Genomic DNA, 16,248 nt, shown 5'->3' on the forward strand with positions numbered 1-16,248 from the left:
AAAGACAAAAAAGTTGATATGCGATACATTACAAAATTATTGATAATGCCCAAAAGTTAGAAATAGTTCATTTTACAAGAGATGGCCTTCACATACTAAGATGCCATGTAGGGGTCAAGGACTAATTATGTTATATTCAATGAAAGGGATGGGGAGACATATTTCTTCCTGATTTGTAGGATTGTGGATGATTTAAAGCTTAAGCAGCAGCATTTTCTAAATTCTCTGCAGAGAACACAAATAACTACCACAAGTAGGAAAACCCAATAAACATGGATCTCACAATGCAGAAAACAGTTTTTGTGTGTGGGCAATAGGCAATCTTTATTTCAAATATTTCCTAAAACACCATTGTTATTTTCAGGGACAAGAACCAAGATCCTCTTCTGCAGAAACTTGGGAACTGTTTACAGAACTACTGTGACAGGAACAATGGAAGCGGGTAAGTTCTGGGAGACTCAAAAGCAGTGGCATCTGGTCCAGGAAGACCAGGGTGCCATCTGAGTCGATCTCCACTGCTCTAAAGGAAGGTCCTGTGGAGGCCACAGAACACCATACTTGCTGGTTTTTGAAAGGTTTAGGTACAGCACAAGGATTCTATTCGCCTACTTGCCTACTCCCCTGGATGAGGTACCATAAAGCCATTGCCACTCCAGTTCCTGCATGGCCAAAGTTCTGCAGCGAAGAGTATGAACATGAGGATCAAGAGCCTTGAGAAATCATTCCTATACATGGCAGACCAGTAGATGTCCCTGAGCCAATCTCTCACACTGTCTGGAATTTGGGGGCCTTTATTTTCCCAGTGGCAAGACTTACTGGTTCTCTTGGACTCTGCACAGTCCTTGTATCCATGAAATAATTTTCTTCTTCCTGTTCTTGCCTCTTTTTGCTCCCCTTGTGCCCCTACCATCCTCCTCCTCCTTCTCCTTGACTGTATCTCTGGTCTTGCTGTACCTCAGACAGGCTTTGAACTTGGAATTCTGGTTGTGTTTCTCAAGGGCTGGGATTACAGGCATGCCACTATACCTAGCTTTTCCATAAAGTAATTTCTTGAGGGAATAGTCTTAAAATAGTCTGGCTTGGTTTTGATTATGTAATGTTTTATTTTCATCCAAGGTACATACATAAATGTGGATAAATCGTAAATGTACAGCATAAGGGATTTTTATAAAATGTAAACAGCACTCAAATGAAAAAAACTTGAAAAATATCAGCACCTCAGAGACCTTTGTGCTCCCTACTCTACACATCCTCCAAAGATACTTTTGCTTCTTTGAATTGTTTTATATAAGTCCAATCATATTATATATAGCCTTCACTCACCATCATTTTAGAAAGTCCACCCGTTTTCATATGAATGTCAACTTGTTAATTTTCAATTTTAATTTCTGGATAGGAAGGCCTGGTTACTATGACTTGTAAGGTAGCCCATTATTTTCAAATGAAGCTGTATGGGGCATATCTACGCTTGTTAATTATGACGTCAGTTTGCCCCATGTATTATCCAATTCGGTCTTTATAATTCCCACTAAGCTTGAGTACCTCTGAATATATACAGTAGCTCTGTGTGTGTGTGTGTGTGTGTGTGTGTGTGTGTGTGTGGCCTGCACAAAAACATTGGCCATTTTCCGTTGGCGTTAGGTGTCTTTTTAGTGTTTGACTGCCAGTGATTTACGTATGGTATAGTTTAAAATGATAAGCTGTATTTTTTTTCTTTCCCCCCCCTCCCCATTGCCTTCTCTCTACTGAGATAGACCAAGGAGTGTGGTAAGATTAAAAATCTGTGGGTAAAGGGATGTCGAGCAGTGCTATTCATTTTAGAAATGATAAGAACACTTCTGTTAGGTCCAGTATAGTAGCCACTGGCCTCATGTGGTGATTGAGAACATGAAAGCATGGCTATTTTTTACAGAGGAACAGTTTTAACATTGTATTCATTTTATTTTGTATGTATGTGTGTCTTGCCTATATGTATGTCTGTGCACCACATGCATGCAGTGCCTACAGTGGCCAGAAGAGGGCATCAGATCTCCTGGGAGTGGAGTTCTAAAGGGCCATGGTCTTTTATGTGGGTGCTGGGAATTGAACCCTGGGTCCTCTGGAAAAGCAGTCAGCACTCTTAACCACTGAGTCATCTCTCTAGTCCCTTTCTTCAATTTTAATTAGTTTAAAGTAGCCATATAGTGTCAGTTGCCGAAAACTTAAGCAATATAGGTTTTGTAGATGAGTTAGCCAGATGTGAAGCAGCTGGCCAGGAGGGCAGCTGAGTTATGGGAAGGGTGTTTGGGGTGGTGGCTTCCCAAACATCCTGGGACCATTCAGAGACTGGTCACGCAGTTTGGGGTGACTGAAGCTGTTTTCTCCTCCCTCTTTCTGTGCCTGATGGAATTACTGTAACTGGCTGATCTTCTCTTTCCATGTGATTCCATCTCCCTTGCTTCATCCTTCAGCGTTTCTAGTTCCCTATTCACAGTCAAATGAACCTTTTCCACATACCTTTGCAGAGGCTAAGTTGAATTGTTGGCCCAGAACATTACAAAGTCCCCCTCCCTCGGCAGGAACCATATTTTACCGTAAAGCCCCTGACTGACTTACCAGCTTTACATAGTGTCACTTGCAGTCACTGTGAGGTTCACAATGCTGCTGGCCTTCTGGGAAGACTCCCAGCACACAGAGATAGGCCCTGAGCTGTCATGCCTGAGTCACACCATCTGCTTACCATAGAGGAGGTCCTGGAGTACCATCATGTCTGTTAGAAACAGCTAGAGGACTTATGGAATGCAGACTGTGGTTGCTGGCCATGGCATTTGTACACACGGGTTCTGAAATGATGGCGGTATCATCGCTCTAAGGATCCACACCTCAAGAACCATGGCTGTGGGTAGGAAGTTAGGGATAGTTGCTCTGAGACTGGGCAGTCAGCTCCGCTCAGGAATTCTACATGTGGAGCAAAAAGGCACCGAGACAAGGCTACCGGGAATGGTCTGGAAATCCCCATTGCATCGGCCCTAGAGCTAGTCTGGTTCCTGTGCCTTCAGATGGACGTCGCTATACAAGTTCTTTGTTTTGCATAAACTACCCATAGAAAGTTTCTGTTGTCTGTCTCTGAAGGAGCTTTAACTAAGACATGAGAATACTAGCGTTTCATTAAAACGCTCAAACCATTGTACTTTTTAAAAAATAGAGCAATTCTAGAACAGAGAACTGTGACAAAAGACCTCAGATGCTGAAAATGGATCCAAGAAATTAGCAGCGCCAGGAGGCCATCCTCATTCCTAGGCTGGAGGAACAAAAGGAGAAAGCATTGTTAATACAGGCCAGGGTGACCAGGAAGAAGCTGGAACTTTAACAAGGGAAATGCCGTGACTTCCCACAGAAACATCACCCAGATTCTCCGGGGAGGAGGAGAAAGAGAGAAGTTCTCCCCTCCTTCTGCCTCCAATCTCAGAAGTGCCTCTCTGTGCTGGGAAGTTTGGGAAAGGCTCCTCTTGAGACCAAGGACAGCTGGGCCCCGTGGAAGAAGAAATTACGTATCTATGAATGAGCCAAGGAACAGTAAGTCCTATTCCACTTTGGAATTTTTGCTCTTTTTTCCCAAGTTCCCTTTGCCTACTTGTGGTTTAGAGGAAGGTAGGGTGTACAAAGAATACAATTCCTAATCATGTGTTGCCATGAATAAGAATTGACTTACATGAGTTTTTATTAACTATTTTAAAATTAAGTCCAGCATGGAAAATTGCAGATGACTGTAAGAACTAACGTTTTTATGGTTCTCAGTTTCAGAAGTGTTTTTCTAGCATCTCTCTCTTCTTTTTATAGAAAATAGTTTATTTCATACAATATGTTCTGGTCACAGCGTCCCTTCCCTCATCTACTCCCATCTCTTCCCCACCTCCCCACCCTTCCGACTCCATGAATTCTCTTTTTAGGAAACAAACAGGCAAATAAAAAAGCAATAAAACAAACAAAAGATAACAAAGAAAAAGCATGAGAAATACATATACATGCAGACAGGCACACACACACACAACACACACACACACACACACACACACACACACACACACACACACCCATAAAAACACAAAATTGGAAACCATAATATAAAAGCAAAAGACCGGTAAGGTAAAAATGCCCAAACAAAGCAATATGAGATAAAAAGTCTACAAAAATACCGTTGAGTTCATTTCGCGTTGGCCATCGACTGCTGGGCCAAGGGTGTGCCCTCAACTGTGGTTTGTGTACCCAGTGAGACACTACTGAAGAAAACTGATTTTCCCCTTGCAAGTTGTTGTCAGTTAGAGAGCGTTTCCTGGTTAGAGATGGGAGCTCATGCTTACTTCTCTCTCTCAGCCCTGGAACCTGACTGGGTTTGGACCTGTGCAGGACCTGTCCCTGCTGCTACAGTCTCTGAGAGTCCACATGTTCCTCAGTCCTCTTTTGTCTGGAAGACACTGTTTCCTTCATGGCCTCCATCTCCTCTGGCTCTTACACTCTTTCTGCCTCCTCTTTCACATAGTTTCCTGAGCCCCGAGGGAAGGGGCTTCGAGAGGACATCCCATTTAGGACTGAGTGTTCCAAGGTCTCTCATTTTCTGCACGTTGTCCAGTTGTGAGCCTTCATATTAGTTCCTATCAACTGTGGGAGGAAGCTTCTCTGATGACGGCTGGGTGAGACACTGGGTATAGCAGAATGTCATTAGGGGTCATTTTTATTGCTATCTTTCCTTCTTTCTTTTTTTTTTTTTTTAGATTTATTTATTTATTTTGTATACAAATTCTGCCTCCATGTAACCTTGCACACCAGAAGAGGACACCAGATCTCATTATAGATGGCTGTGAGCCACCACCATGTGGGTGCCGGGAATTGAACTCTGGAAGAGCAGTCAGTGCTCTTAACCTCTGAGCCATCTCTCCAGCCCCGATTGCTATGTTTCTTTAGCAGAATAACAGTTTGGTTTTCCTTTGGTCTATGGCCTATCTAGTTTCAGGTTCACGGCCACCCGAGCGGTGTCAGGCATGGGTTCCATCTCACGGAGGGGGCCTTGAATCCAATCAGACAGTGGTTGGTCACTCTAACCATGTTTATGCCGCCATTGCACCAGCATATATCCTGGAGGCAGCTCGTCATTGTAGATCGAAGGTTTTGTAGCTGGGTTGGTGCTTACCGTTTTCCTCCGGTAGCATGCAGAGGACCTTCCAGAACCATGAACACTAATCAGCAGGTGTGAAGGCTCTCGTTAGACACCAGCTTGACTTCCCTGTGGTCAATGAGATATGTAAGTGTTGTTTGTCTTCAGCAATAGGCTCTTATCATCAGCTTGTGGAAAGCAACTACTAACAGCCTGGGGCAACTCCCTGTTGAAGACCTTGCACTCACAAGGCCTTACTTTCTGCCGCTCTTTACAAAGTCCCGGGCCTGTGCTTTTCGGGTGTGTCCCACTTTCTTCCGAGAACCTGCCTTTCTCTTAACCCTCAAGCCTAACTGGATTTTAAAACATCTTTATTCATCCCCAACTCTGCTCCCCCCAAAAGTGTTTCTACAAAGCATGAAGGATCCTTACTAATTCTATTTTATGAGTAAGAAAACTGAAAGCAAGTAACACATAGAAGCAAAGTCGCAGGGCTGAAAACAGTGAAATGGCCCAATCTCAAACCCAGGCTCAGCATGAAGCCTTGTGAAGTACCACGCTGTTATGGGACAACACACACACACACACACACACACACACACACACACACACACACACACACATGAGGCGCTAGCTGGTCATTTTTCTCTATTGGTGTCTTGTTTCCTCCCCGAAGTAAAACATTGTAACCAGAGGCAGGAGATGTTCTTTTGAAACATCAGCAACATGCCCCCTGATACCCTTTGTTTTCTATCCTCTCCGTAGAGTCTATTCTCAATGGCTCCAAGAGTCCCTAGTTAACAGGCGATGATTGTTGAGTGACGTGGGGTCTTTTGTAAGATGATTCCAGGAGGGAATCAGTTGTTTAAAAATAATAGGGAGAAAGTGAAGAAACCTTTTTGCCTCGGAATATGAATTATGCTAGAAAGAATGAATGCTTTTCATGATTTCGGAGGTTGAATCTCAAAGAATGAATTAAATACAGACATATACAATGAGTATGTGAAAATGTGTGTGTGTGTGTGTGTGTGTGTGTGTGTGTGTGTGTGTGACTATGAATTCCTCTATGCCATAATGGAAGTATTTAAGCTTCCGCTGATTTCAGGTCTACAGACAGCATTTCTGATGCTAAAGAGCCATCTTGTTTCCCTTGGTTACCAGTGAGTGCAACAGTGTGCAAGGATCGGTTTAAATCCATCACCACTTACAGAAAACCATTTTCGAACACCAGGCCTTCTATTTTCTATATTTAGAGTTGATTGATAGAAAGCGCACACACACACACACACACAGACACACACACACCACACTCCCTGTCTTGTGTATTATGCAGACTGTCCTTTATATTCGGAGATCAGCTATGCTACACGACACACCCTGTAATACTGTTCTAGAGAATGGATTCTTTTGCTTTGGGCAAGGGCCTATACTCCTTTTCCTTAGTGCTCAGAAGCAAATGAGCTTGATGAAAGGCGATTTTTTTTTTCTAGAAAATGATTTATCCGAGTGTGCCTTAACAGCATGCTTCCATCTATAAGGATAAACCTTGCCTGATAGCAAGGCTCCAAGTTCAATTTATTGACTCAGGAAATTTCAAGCTCACTGCTTATGTTTCCACCTAGAAGCTTTCCACAGTTATAAGATTGGGGGAGCCTTTAGAATCATGCCAGGTCGGGTTTCTTTCTGAATACTTTCCCACAGCCGACTGGGCAATACATTAAGGCTACCCATTAGCTAGAGCATCGCTGCTTGTACCCTTGGTCTGACGGGCAAAGGAACATTTGTGTTGTCTGGGTCCCGTCTAAGATATTATTTGAGATGGACCGAGTAGGTTATCCTGCTTCCGTGGAGGAAAATGGGTCTGGTCTGTACAGAACAGGCTTGTAAAAAAGAAAACGAGAATTCAGCAGTAAACCTTTGACAAAACAATACTTCCGCTCTCCTCTGAGATCCTCATCTAGTTCCAAGAATAGATTTCACTTGAACCTCAGTGTTTCAAGATGAAAAGGGGAGATGAGTGGTGATATTCTATCAGCAATTAGGCGAAGAGTTGTTGGAAATCTTAATTGTCAATCTTCATTTCCTGAGAAGTGAAATCTTAATTTTGCTGGTGGAAGTGGGCATGTGAGCATGATCACATCAGTACCACTGAAAGTTGAATAAATGAATTTTTTTTTTCATGTAAAAAGACACCTGGAGATTTGCTCCCCCTGTTAATTTTTCATGTTTGGAATTCATTGAATGAGACAACAAGACAGAAAACTTTTATGTATTAAAACCAAAATCTGCCAGAAGGGTCAGAATTCCATGACACACCCTTTGCTTACCTTTTAATACACATTTTAGGCGTCTGAAGATCGGGGCAGTCCTTGTAGGACACTGTTTGCTTTAAGGTCTTAATTTTTTTTTTTTTAAAGGAAACGTGTGGGGAGCGAGGGAGTGTTGCAGATTTTAAATTTTATGAATGCATAATTAACTAAAACTTTTAGACATGCATGCTGTCTTCGGAGGAGTTGAGAGCCACCGGAGCGGGAAGCCCCTTCAGGGATGAACAAAAGCTTGGCTGTGCGAGAGATAGTATTATCTCCACAGCAGCAGGCTCGCGGACGCAGGGTTGTGGTGACTGTCCCTGTCTTCTATTACACTGCATTTTCATTCGTGACAGACACCAGTTTTCCTCTCAGGTCAGCCGACTAAGCTGTTCCCAGCTTTCTTCTTGGCTACTCCGTCTTGGTTAAAAAGGGCGAGAAGGAAAGAGGGGAGAAAGGTGAAACTGAACCGAGTGTGGTGCAGGGGGATCCCTCTTTTTCTCGGCGGGCGTTGTTTGATCCTTGGGGACAGGGGGAAATACCGGCTCGGTATGCCAAACCAGAATCCCTGGAGTCCTATGAATTAGTGGCTTTGAGTAGGGAAGGCAGAGAAAGGCTTTTATGGACCCTTCCCAGCTGGGGGCAGGAGAGCCCAGTCGATCAGAAGTGCCCAGTAGGTGTGCGCGAGTTCAGGACGCCCCTTGGTCCCGCAGCCTACCCGCTCGCTGGCAGGAACAGAGGTCAAGTCAAAGAGCACGGCCGCTGGATGGCCCTGCCTCTCGGCGGAGCTGTTTGCTGTTCGGCTTCTGAACGACCACCACAGGCACTGCTCGGCTGGAGGGCGGGGAGGGGGCGGGTCTGGAGGGGCGGGGAGGGGCGGGCACCGAGGGGAAGCGAGGTACCTGGGGAAATGTAGTTCTTGCGGGTGAGGACGGAGAGGCTGTTTCGCCTCTGTCTGCGAGTAAGTGAGCAGTAAGACTACAACTCCCAGAAGCCTAAGGGCCCGGCCAGGGCGTCCATGCGCAGTGGGCGCCACATTGTATCCTATCAGACGAGGCGTGGGTGATGTCACCTGCGAGTTGGTAACCTACGAACGGCTGTGAAGGGAACTGTTTAACCGGATCCCATTGTACCGGGAGCGCAGAGCGGCCTTTTCAGCATGCAGCAGCTGCTCAGGTGAGGGGACGCTTCGGCTCGCCCGCCGTACTCATTCATTAGCGGCACCGCGCCGTGGCGCCGGGGTGGGCGTGCTGGTCCTCGCGCTGTTGGCGGCGCTCCCTCCTGCTGCTTCCCGGAGCTCCCGGGCCAGTAGGTAAATATTAAACTCGTCCTTCAGGTTGAGTCTGGGTGGGAACGGGACCGAGACTGCCACGGGCTGCCAAACAAGGTTTTGGAAAATGGCTGCAGCGCGGCACGGAGCGAGGCGAGCCTGAAGGAAGGCGTCCCCGAGGATGGGGTCCCTCCCTTCTTTCTTTTCCTAAGCGCTCTGTGGCAGTGGAACCGGCCGGGTAGAGCTCGCTTCCCCGGCCGACGGTTCCCCGGGGCCAGGGCTGCGGGAGCTGCGGCAGCGGGCGGCGCTCCTGGGCCGCTGGCTCTGTAAGATCGCGGGGCACCGCGGTGGCCGCCAGTCCCCCACCATCCCTGGCACCTTCACGTCCAGCCGTACTCAAAACGAAGGGAGTGACTGTAATCCGGGCAGTGTCCGTGCTTGCTGTGTGCCGAGAGAGGAGGGAAACCTGGCGTTGCGGAGGCCGCGAGCCGGCGCCTGGCTGCGGCGTGGGGAGATGCGCCTCCCGGGGACCGGACCCGGGTTCCCCGCGTCCCTGCTTCGGAGGGCGCATCTCAGTCTTGACTCTGCCGAATCGAGCCCGGCAAAGGGCACCTGGGCGGGGGCTAAACGTCCTCCCTAGAACCCTGAGGGTGATGGGGTGGCGGGTAACCTAATGATAAGGTTCGCTGTGGGGGCAGGAGGGCTGGATAATCGGGTTTATCCAACTGGTGCCCCAAACCAGCTGTTTGTGACTGGCTTGTCTCAGACCCAGGAGAGGCCCGGCCCGACAACTCTAAAGTCCTCTGGATTGTCTCTCTTTTTCCGTCAGCTTCATTCGTTCGTTTACTCACATATTCATCAAATCCTTCTAAGGTCTTTTGCACGTTGCTTACTGCCAAGGTTTGGGGTGTTCTGTCCCCTCCGCATAAAATGTTCTAGTGTGCTCAGGAATAGATTTTTGCTCTCCAGTCCCCCTCTCTCACCATCAACCTCCATAGATCATCCACAGCAAATGCTGCCCGTGACCGTTTTGCCCTCATTGAATTGATAGTTTCTTGAGATTTGAGCCGGACCTAGTGAATTGAAGCGTAGTTTGCCTGCAAGACGAATCCGGTTGCCATGGCGACTTCTGCCTTCGGAATCTTAACAGCTCGCACTGCTGTTTCAATTCGTTGTGGCTCTGCGGGCAGCTGGGAGGGCGTGGCCGGGGGTGTGGTCAAATGTTTGCCCTAGGCCCAGCTGCTCCCTCTTCTTCACCCTTCTGGCAGCTCTGGGACTCCCCCTATTCTCTCCTACATAGCTCGGACACCGTTTTTTGGACCCCTTTCCTTCCCTCATGCCGATACATCATCTCAAAAGGAATTGTCTGGGGCTTTTGTCCTGAGGCAAACTAAATTTGGAAGATGTCTTTCCTCCATCAAGTGAACTGTATCTTTCCACCATTATCATAGTTAATAGTGTTGGAGGCAGTTTTCTTAACAAGGTCACCCTGCCCAGGCCTACATAGCTCCCTGGTCAGCAATTAGCCTGAGGTGCCATTACCTGAAAAATGACAGCAATTAATAACTGAAGTTGAAGTGTGGGAGCATAGTCGTCAAAATAATCTTCATAAAAATCTAAACTCCAGCTGCAGACGATCCTTAAAAGTGAAGCTCTGGATGCTGAAACTAGGACCCTGGGTCCTGTGCCGGCTCTCTCTCTCTGTGCTACCCTGCCATGGGCTAACCCATTACCTCTGGGGCCACTGTCATCTCATTGATAGTGTGGACAGGCCAGTTCAAAGAGTTCCTAATGTTGATTCCAGGTATAAAGTCTTACAACCCTGAAAATGACCCCTCCTCCAAATAACACAAGGTTTAAACCCAGCTCTGACATTGTAGCATTCAGTTTGTGTTGCCGACCCCAAAACCAAGATCCTTGGGGTACTGTTAAAAAATGGACAAGGTATTAGTACTATTTTTAAATTTATGATACACTTGTTACTACTATTATCTTGAGCATCTGGACTTTTATGTTTTAGTCACAATTAGTTGTTTAGATTTTGTGGTTTGCAGATTCTTGATGAGTGTAGTTATTTGTAACTTAAATGAACAAAAGGCAGTTAAATTATACTAAGATGCTTGTTTCTCATCGTCTGTTGGCATTTTATTCTGAGTGCGTTCTCTCTCAGAAGTGGGGGGGGTGGTGTACGTACATAGGAGTGTCTATGCAAGTGCATTCATGTACAGGTTAATACTTGGGTTGTTGTGCCAAGTGGTTAACACTCATCATCTTGTCTTAAGTAGGTGGTTACATCCCTGTGGGGCAGCAATAGCAGAAGTTCTCACTCTTACTTATTCTGTATGTATGTATGTATGTATTAATTTTTGTCCTAGGATTTATCGTAAGGAGGAAATGTCCTTCATTTATTAGCTTATTTGTCTTTGCTTCTCTGTGCTAAGCTCTTTGCAGGCAGCTCTTTGTCTCCTCAGTCTTCCTGGAATTTGGAACAGGTCTTTTAATAAGCATTTGTTAGATGGATATTAAGGAGGATTGGAAACCCAAGGTCTGTGCTCTGTCTCCTGATAGTTATGTAATTTGTTGTAATAGTCCCTGGTTCTTTTTTTGTCCACACATCTTGCTACAGTTCTTTCCATGGGTGTAAAGATGATACATTTTGTTACTTTATAATTACTTTTGGAATCCATAGGCTGTTGTTTTTTTGTTATTATCTCTCAGTACACTAAACTAGATACTTTTATTAGATGCACTCTCCTTGGCCCAGATAGTTTTCCCAGAAGGTGTATGGCAGGAACTGAGGAGAAAGAGGAAGGCAAAGATAGCTAGAAGCTTCTGTTAGTCCACAGTGGCTCCTGGAGTTGCTTGCTGGGAGTTGGCAGTCTTGTCATCTGGGGCAGAGTTGTTCTAGAAAGGGGTCTGTTCCAGGCCAGCCCCAGGAGAGGACATTTGTCTGGGATTGGTAAAGGTGTTGTTATGCGGTGGTCAAATCTTGTAGGTCTGGAGTGTGAGCCATCTTGAGAAGGGTAATAGAGAAGTGTGGTGGGTCAGTCACGTCCTTGAGTGGAATTTGAATCCTGCCTATCTATCCTTGGTGGATAGTTCTGAATGTTGAGAATGTGCCTGTGGATAGTTTTATTTGAGCTACTTTGTTTAAAAAGAGCCTTTACTCTGTGAGTTCGAGGCCAGCCTGGTCTCCAAAGCGAGTTCCAGGAAAGGCGCAAAGCTACACAGAGAAACCCTGTCTCGAAAAACCAAAAAAAAAAAAAAAAAAAAAAAAAAAAAAAAAAAAAAAAGAGCCTTTAATGTTGCTAATATGGTTCCTCGGACAAATAGGTGTTTAGAAACAAAACTCGGTTAAGACTGAAACAGTTTCATTTTGTAAATATTTAGACTATGGCTTTAGCTCGTTAATCTTCGATTCTTCTGTGAAAACACTTGAAAGTTACAGCATCAGAGGGAACACACCTTTCCCACAAAGCTGGGTACCACTGACAGTGTCAGGTGTTTAGTTCAGAAAATGACCCACTGGGGTGGGGGTCTTCCCTACCATTCAATAGTCTTGTGTTTCCAAGTCTTAGATCTATATTCTAATAGTCTAGGAAACAAAATACAACAAAACTTTGCCAATTTTGGTTGCCAAACTTGTTTTCTCTGCAGGGCACTTCAGTCGATAGGAAAGTGCTTTCTCTCTCTCTCTCTCTCTCTCTCTCTCTCTCTCTCTCTCTCTCTCTCTCTCTCCTCTCTCTCTCTCTCTCTCTCTCTCTCTCTCTCCCTCTCTCTCTCTCTCTCTCTCTCTCTCTCTCGGCATAGGGATTATGAATTGCTATCACTTGTTCTGGTGTTAACGGGTAATGGAAGAAAGCTTCCCAGTTAGTATCTAAGTTAAATACTCACAACATCCTTGGAACTCAAAGGATTACATGGGTACCATTTCAGTGGTCGTTTGTTTCTGTCTGTAGCTTGGAGTAAGTCTGGTTGGCAGAGCAGCTAGGGCAGGCTGAGGTGGGGATGTCGATTTTGAAGTTACTTAGTGCGCTGTCTTTTATGTATATTTGCGGTAGAGACCATGTCCTCAGCTCATTAGCATCCCCACCGAAAGGAGGGCAGGCAAAGAGATGCCAGTTGATCTCCGTGACCTATATTCCGCCCAGCAGATGGCAGAGAGAGATGTTGTCCACCTTTTCATTTCTGGTATCCTTCTTGCTGTCCCAGGAGCAGAGAACAGAGCATCTCCCAGGGAGTTGGCTTTCCTAGTGTAAGAATGGATCGAGTTTGTTGAATCCTAAGAGCATAGCAGCAAGAGCCTGTCCCCACCCCCTCACCTGTGTCCCCAAGTTTTGAGACAGGGTCTCATGTATCCCAGGCTGGCCTTAAACACATGCAGTGGAGGACAGGTCTGAACTTTGGATTCTCTTGCCTCTGTCTCCCAAGTGCTGTGCTTATAGGCCTGTGCTTCTACGCCTGGTTCATGCCAGGTATGAAGCAAGGCCTTTGTGTATGCTAGAGAGGCACCTTATCCACTGAGCTACAACATTTAGCTCCAACCCACATTTAGTATTTGAATGATAAAGCTTTTGAATTTCCATTTTGCTATATTTCATATAGACATATATTTCATGTAGACAGAGTATCTGAAAAATGGAAATATTTGTATATTCTACATTTAAATCTTTTTGGAGATTGTCTGGTTTCAGACCCTATTTGTGAGGCTAATTTTTCACTGGATTGAATCCTTTCATCTGGTAACAGTCTTCTCACCTAGTAAAGGACAACAGAAGCCTACTTTTAACAGTTAAGAGGGGCAACATCTCAGTTTCCTTCCCTTTTAAGGTAAACTGTGAAAGGTCTTTTAACAAAAAATAATAAAAAAACTTTAGCAGTAGTTAAGCATGCAATCTGATATTGAATGTCCTTAGGCATTATAATAACCCTTTCCCTCTCTCCCTGCCTCAAAAGAGACTCATTATAATGTAGCAAATTTGGAGCCAAGTAAACAGCTGTAATTCTTAAACCGTAGCCACCATTGTGAATTAAATGTGGAAAACCAGGGAAGTGTGTCTCATTTCCAATGTAGTTGGTGTGACTTCCTGACGTTCTCTTTTGGCATACAGCTCAATATTGTGCAACACGGACAATATTTGATGTAGACAATCGACTAAAGCAGAAACTTGGTAATTTAGGGGAATAATGGGCAAGCTGCACTGTAATGGCAGGGATTGCTAGGAAGAGAAAATGCAAACACAAAGCCTGTTTGCCATTAGGCTCCTGAAACATAATACTCCGTTGCAGACACGGACTTGGGAAGCTTTTTCCCCACCCCATCCGTCCTTGCTACATTTCTTAAGTATGTCATTCACCTTTAGCAAGAACCTGAGCTCATTCCTTCTATAAACTGCACCAGGTTTGGGGGTTGAAAGTTACTTGTATTCTTGCCAGGCATACAATTAGGGTCACCTATTAAGCTGGTGTTTGTCCCTTTTACTTCAGAAGAAAATACCTGCAGTGTGATTGGCAACATTGCCTGTCTGATGGGCACTTTGAATTTAGACTTCCAAAAGTAGATAGCCCAGGTCTCAGCTTTGAGCTTGTTGGAGTGATACAGATACCCAACTTTAGAGATGGACTGTTATAGTCTAGCTGTAGGCTAGCTTTTGTTGTTAGAAATGTACAGACCACGTCTAGAATATGGTTAGATTCGCCTTATTTTTGAGCTGTGTACCTGTAACTCTAGTCAGGGTGTGTGTGTGTGTGTGTGTGTGTGTGGTGTGTGTGTGTTCATACTTTTGGTTACAAAAGAGACTAAGGCTAGACAGTACATCACAGCTATTCAGAGCACAGCCATCACGGCCAGAGGCAAAAGAAAATGCCATATCATAAAATGAACGACAGAGTTGAGTTTTCTACAGACCCTGTAAGCTGGAGGCAAGAGTTTGCCAGTGGTTTGCCAAGGAATTGTGTTAGTTGTCCTCGTGCATAAACTGGGTCAGAGCTAGGGACAGCTCTCTAAAAGTTTGCCAAGGCCCGCAGTCTGTATTTTTCCTTTGCTGAGGAATGGCAGGTATTAACAGTGTGTTTTGTGCTGCTTCTGGGCTTTCCTTTTCCTTCTGAGCTCCTGGGTCTGTAGAAATTGCTCATCACACTCTGCTGTCCCGTAAAGCTCCTGCAGATTTGTACATGAGAGGGAGAGTGGTTAGTGCTATTTACCAGATGGGCTAGACTGTTCTTGGGTGCCTAGGCTTAGATACTTGTTTCAAAGCAGTTGGACAAAACAAGCAGTGAAATGTGAGACACGGGTTAAGTTGAAGTCTGCGGCTTTGTAACAGGAGGACCCTCCTGAATCCCGAGAACTTACTACAAATGATCGATCGTTAAGAAGTCTTTTTGAAAGACTGGACTGGTAAGATGGCTCAGTGAGTGGGTCAGAGTGCTTGCCAGAAAGCCTGAAGACTTGAGTTCCGACCCTGGAACACAGGTAAAGGTGGAAGTAGAGAATGCCGTGAATGAACATGAACAGTCTGTTCATGTTTAGGCAAGCATTTAGACTTAAAAAAAAAAAAAAAGACAATGGATTAGCAGCTATAGTTAATCCAGTATTAGTAGCTTTGATTCAGGATGATGGTGTCAAAAAAAAAAATCTCACAACAACATTTCTGTTTTAGTCCCCCTTCCTGTTTTGTATGTGCAATCTTATTTGTACCAGAGTGCTCCTGCATTGCTTAGCACTCAGTGGTGATGTGAACTGGAAATCAGGAAGGATGAAGAGTAAATAAATGCCTGAAATTAACGCCAACGGCTGAGCTGAGGCTGAGTGCAGTGTGGTCTTTGAAGGTTAATACACAGGCTTGCTTCTATCCTTCTGTACTAATAAAGACTAATTAATTTGTTTATGTGTGCCTGCATGAGTTTATGTGAGCCACGTGTGTACAGATGCCTCTGGAGTCCAGAGGGCATCAGATCCCTGGGACTGGAGTTACAGATGGTAGGGAGTCACCATGTGGGTGCTGGGAATCAAACTTAGATCCTCTGCAAGAGCAGCAAGTGTTCCTAACTGCTGAGCCACCTCTCCAGCCCTGTTTTTGAAATGAAGAATAGAGACTAGATTGAACTAGAAAGACTCTGTGACCCAGTTAAGGTTTCAGATTCTGTGAGTAGGTAACACTAGGTCTGTGGAACTGCTTTGCCTGTGACATTTTCTGTCAAGGGCTGATTAAAAATTAAAATCTATCTATCATCTATCTATCTATCTATCTATCTATCTATCTATCTATCTATCTATCATCTGTCTATATCTGTACACATCCATCCATTCATCTATCCATCCATCCATCATCCATCCATCCATTCATCCATCTATCCAGTTTCCTCTGTGCTACACTGTCCTATGCTCAGAGCCATTTTTGTCCTCTTCTTCACATGGCCGGGTTCAGTATCAGGGAGCCAGTCGCTGATCTTCTGAGGCAGCAGTCCTCAAACCCTGACTGCGGCCCAGAGCAGAGAGCTGAGTAGCCTCAGAGCACAGCTCACGTAGTAGTTCTCCC

At 45.1% G+C, this 16,248-nt stretch overlaps 1 protein-coding gene across 2 annotated transcripts in view; it reads left to right on the forward strand.

The window, feature by feature from the left end:
• The first annotated feature begins 8,460 nt into the window (after nucleotides 1-8,460).
• The window catches only part of Daam1 (dishevelled associated activator of morphogenesis 1), a 172,730-nt gene continuing 164,942 nt past the window's right edge, over nucleotides 8,461-16,248 (forward strand). The window contains exon 1 of one of the 2 annotated variants that reach the window (XM_059278947.1): nucleotides 8,461-8,752. The gene's annotated coding sequence lies outside the window, so the exon portion shown is untranslated. The remainder of the gene's footprint in view (nucleotides 8,753-16,248) is intronic. The other variant, XM_059278946.1, reaches the window with a different exon arrangement.

Source organism: Peromyscus eremicus, chromosome 14 (genome assembly GCF_949786415.1).
Source record: "Peromyscus eremicus chromosome 14, PerEre_H2_v1, whole genome shotgun sequence".
NCBI lineage: Eukaryota > Metazoa > Chordata > Mammalia > Rodentia > Cricetidae > Peromyscus > Peromyscus eremicus.